The 5,000-nt window shown below is 30.3% G+C and overlaps 1 protein-coding gene across 3 annotated transcripts in view; it reads left to right on the plus strand.

The window, feature by feature from the left end:
- LOC113814212 (E3 ubiquitin-protein ligase LRSAM1) overlaps positions 1-3,181 on the plus strand; it is a 20,711-nt gene extending 17,530 nt beyond the window's left edge. For all 3 annotated transcript variants that reach the window (XM_027366248.2, XM_070133122.1, XM_027366247.2), the window contains exon 3: positions 1-3,181. This exon is cut by the window's left edge and continues 1,709 nt beyond it. The gene's annotated coding sequence lies outside the window, so the exon portion shown is untranslated.
- Positions 3,182-5,000: the final 1,819 nt, after the last annotated feature.

Here is a 5,000-nt window from a genome sequence, read left to right on the forward strand (position 1 = left end):
AAAAGAAAGTATTTCATGTTGAATAAGGGTAGAAGCAACTTTAAAAGAGATGTTTGTGTTGATTATGTTTTTTTTTTTTTTTTTTATAGATATTGGATTAATATGTGCTGCATAGTAATTGATATTTATTTGATTTTGTTAAAAGTTTGTAGGTGTAATGATTTTTTTTTTCTTCTGATAGTTATGAGTAACTAGGTAAATGATGAAAAATAGTCATAGTTTTTGTTTTATTATTATTATTTTTTTTTTTAAGATTGCAAGATTTTGGTAGGGTTTTTATGGATACGAAATTTATACACACATGATGTATTATGTATTGGCTAAATTTTTCCAGTGTCATATTTAGAATGCTGTCTTTAATAGGACTTTTCTGTAGTGCCATATAAGTGGTAGTTAAAGGGACCGTCCCGAAAAGTGGGGAAGAAAGGAGTAATTAAAAAAATAGAAAATGGTACTAGCAATTTTCTTTAAATGTACATATTATTTGATTTTGATAGTTTTGGTAAAGAAAACCTTTTATTTATTCATTTATTTTTGAAAAGTTATCTTTGAAAAGTTTCTATTCCCAACTTGAATAATGTATTTTTGACGAAGAATACCAGTATAAATATTAATGATCTCTAAAGATAGAAATTTGATTTATTTTCCTCAAAAGTAAATTCTAAATTTTAAAAATTCCCCTTCATATTTTCTGTGCATTTTTACAGAAATTGATTTTTAAAAAATGTTACAAATATTATATAGAGGCTCAGCATTTATGGTTAAAAGATTTTTTCAGTATTTCAAATCTTTTTTTTATATTTTTTCAGTAATGCAACTATGATATAGCTACCATATAAACTGCGCTCATTATTCTTTCAAATGCTGTTTTTTTTTGCATAAAGAGAGGCCAGTTGGTTTCCGGGTTTTATAAAATAGAGAGGTGACCCCTGTGGGAAGGGACTAATTCCTAACAACTGTTGTATAAATGCAGGAATGCCTTGTCTCAAACCACTTGTATGTGTTTTCTTACATGTACATGTGTTGGCATGTGTGTCTGTATCGATGAACATGTATACATGTGTACATATGCTTAGGTATACACATATGTGAACATGTGTACTTTGTGTGTAAATGCGAGTACATGTGTATGTAAATATGTACATGTATACATGTGAATATATATATGTATACATACGTATATGCATGTATATATATGCATTTTCATGTGTATATACTTGTTTGTATATACATGTATGCATGTGTACATGAATACATTTATGTATTTGTTTGTCTAAGAAGTCATGTGTAACATATAAAATCCTGTAGCCCTTCGTGCATTAACTTTGAGTGTGTACTTGAAAATGTGTTCATAAGTGGCTTTAAGTGCATTTTATGGTATCACCTATATATTGTATTTGTTAAAATCTACTTACATCTGCTTCTTTGTTTACCTGTTACTTGATATTATTATTGTTTATTTTATTATAAATTGTTTGCATTGGGAAGAATCCATTATAAAAAGACACTTCTGCTGCCTGTGATCTGATTCAGCTGGAAATGTTAAAAGACAATGATTAATTTTTGTGCTAATAAGTACACCAGCATTTGTTGGGTTTGGAGCTGTGCCCTTGTTATGCTGGCCTGTTGTTGTTTCTGGAATGTAAAATCAACTGGGAAAATCTTGCCTCACATAGCACCTCAAAACTGGTTGAAACTCTTCCCCTACCTGGACCATGGGTACGGTCCCTTAAGTGCATTCAGATCCCAACATGATTATGTTTAGTCATGTCCTCTTTGGTTTTGGAATGTATATTGTATAGACTTTATTACTGTCAATTTTGAAGGATGCATACAATATGGTTATCGTACTCAGGATAATGCAATGGTTAAATGGTATTTGAAATAGAACATGAAGACTGGATAGAATATCCTGTGGGTTTGTGAGGGCTGGGTGGTGCTCAATACACTAGGTAATAGATGGGTTGGAATGACATTCCCTGTATGAAGTAGAGGAAGTGGCAGTCAGTAATAAGCCTTCGTCAGGGTTACTAAATACCAGTGATGGATCTATTAGAGAATTATTTGTTTAGAAGTTTTTACAGTTTTATTATGATTGTCATTGTAATTTAAATTCAGTATATCAGTGTGGCTGCAGTAATTTTACTTCCGTTGGAAAGATTGATATCAATATACAGTTTAAAGCTATCCTTTAGAGAGTTTTTTTTAATAGGACCTATCTTAAATCATAGTAAGAAAATTCAAAAGGTGCTTTTGACTTTCATTTAGATGAAAAGAGTATTCAGATTTGTCCTTATTGTTCAAGTGCATGGCTGAAAATCATTCAAAAATCTGTGGACATTTAGCAGGTTGAAGATATCATGGTCACTTTCTTGGTATTAGCACTAATATATTGTATTATTGATTTAGGTAGTGAATCCCTGATTGGTTTGTCAGTATTCTTGAACATTGTTTTTTTTCCATATATTTTGTGCCAGAAGCACTTATTATTTGAAAATGAGGTTATATTAATTTGTAGGAACAAACTTATGTTAAGTTTATGCAGAATTTATGTCAGAATCATGTTTGTTTAAAAGTCTTATGTGATGATGCCAGACAAAATTAACATAGAGAGGGAATCCTAATAATATTCATGATAAAAAAACTACAGATTATGTGATCTATTTGGTTTCTTTTACATTGATCAGGTTCTTTTTTGAACATAAGTGTTAGTCTGTAAAGCTGTATAGTTTATATTTGTTATTTCAGAGAAGTGTTGCAGCAGCTGATATAATAGAATATACTTATTTTGTACTCTTTAGTCACAGAGCTACTGAAAATGAAAACTGACCAGAGTATTTTGTTAATTTTCTAAAGATATACTTTATTTAAGAGAATGCATTTACTGTTTCTTATTATAGTCTCTTTCCTTTTCCTTCTCCCCTGTTTGTCCCTAACCCTGTCTCTGTCACTGCCCCTGAGTTCCTCTTCAGTTTCTTGCTCCTTTCTTTCTACTCATGCTCTCCCTACCCCTATGCTCTTGTTCTACCATGCCTCACTGTCTGTGTAAGTGAATATTTGTTATATAAATTGAATTATATACCTGATGTTTCATATTGTAAATCTTTCTAATATTAACATTGTCAGTCTATGAAAAAGAAGTTTTTATCTTGTTAGAGGAAAACATATAAAGGTGTCAACAGTAGTGTTCTGTTCTTGGTGTAATATCCATACTATATTTGTGATATTTTACGATAGAGGACCTCATAGCAAAGGTTATAACAATAGTTTTGTGTTGTAATTATCAAAGCTTAAGAACATTTTTTCATCTGATAAAGTGAGATGAACCAAACAGTGTTCTCCATGCAGACTTAATGAGTTATTTACCCAAACTGGAGAGCATTTGATTTAAGAATTTGTACTGTTCTTGTTTCAAAGCTGCGATTACCTTAATTATAGGTTAACATGGTTGATGTATTTGTTATGTATCAAATTAATATTTACTCATATTTCTTAAATTTCTTTGTGTAATTATGCATTTACTGATTTTTGTTCATAAGTTATACCATTTACAAAATATATTTAAATCAGATCCAGCAGCTGATAAAGGGAATATAGTGAGAAATGAATTGTTGATCTTGGTTTTAGGAAAATGATTTCTTAATGGAAAACAAACAAAATAAATAAGGAAAAAAGTTTTGTTTGATTATTTGCTTTAATTTTTAGTATGAAATTTGTTAGTGGGTTGGCAGCAAACTTTTTGAGTAATTATTCGGTACATTTTGGTCTGAAGGATATATATATATATATATATATATATATATATATATATATATATATATATATATATATATATATATTTATATATATTTATATATGTATATATATATATATATATATATATATATATATATATATATATATATATATATATATATATATATATATATATATATAAATTTTTTCTTTCTTTCTTTCTTTTTTCCCCCTTTTTTTCCTTTTTTTGACAATCCATATGTTGTTTGGTGGAAGACTAAATGTTTAGGCCATAGTGACTTTTGGCTAAAGAGAGAGAGAGAGAGAAGAAATATATAGTCTGATTTATGGACACAAGTAAAGATTTTAAACTTGTGATCAACTGATTTTTACTTTTAAATGTTACCTGATATTCAGTCTTTAAAAGGTTGTTAAACTAGTGTCATAATTTAAGGAGTAAGTAACTTTTTTCTGTATTGAGTTAGTTTGTCGGGAGCACTTCATTTAAACTGAAATACTAAACAAAATGAAATGTCAGCCAGTCTTAGTTATCATTGTTTCTGTTGTTATTCAGCCATAATTATTAATGTAAAATTCAAACTGTGAAAATAGATATTCTCTTTATAAACACTGCTTGTAAAGTTTACTGATGATTCCTTTAGTCCCAGTGTGGGTTTTGAAGGTTAGTTCTTACATGCCACATGACTCAGTTGAACAGGACTCAATTGGTCCATTGTTCCATGTTCCGAGGAAATTTGAAGGGTATATACACATATTTTTTTCATACGAAGGTACCTGTAACTGATTTACAGTTACAAGAAAGGCTCTGTAAATTTACATATTTGTGCAGGCTTATGTCCACATAATTCCTACATATTATTTTCACTTGCATACAGGTTGTCATTTATTTCTGCCAGTATACCTTGTTATAAATAGTATTTGGTCACATGTCCACCAGGACTCTAACTCACCTTTATTCATGCTCTAACACTCTCATTGCCAATTTCAGTTCTCTCTCTCTCTCTCTCTCTCTCTCTCTCTCTCTCTCTCTTTTTCTCTATCTCTCTCTCTCTCTCTCTCTCTCTCTCTCTCTCTCTCTCTCTCTCTCTCTCTCTCTCTCTCACACACACACACACACACACACACACAAACACACACACACACACACACACACACACACACACACACACACACACACACACACACACACACACACACACACACACATATTTCATGCAAGTAAAATGTATCCTACATTTTTAAAA

This window comes from Penaeus vannamei, chromosome 18 (genome assembly GCF_042767895.1).
Source record: "Penaeus vannamei isolate JL-2024 chromosome 18, ASM4276789v1, whole genome shotgun sequence".
In the NCBI taxonomy this organism is placed as follows: Eukaryota; Metazoa; Arthropoda; class Malacostraca; order Decapoda; family Penaeidae; genus Penaeus; species Penaeus vannamei.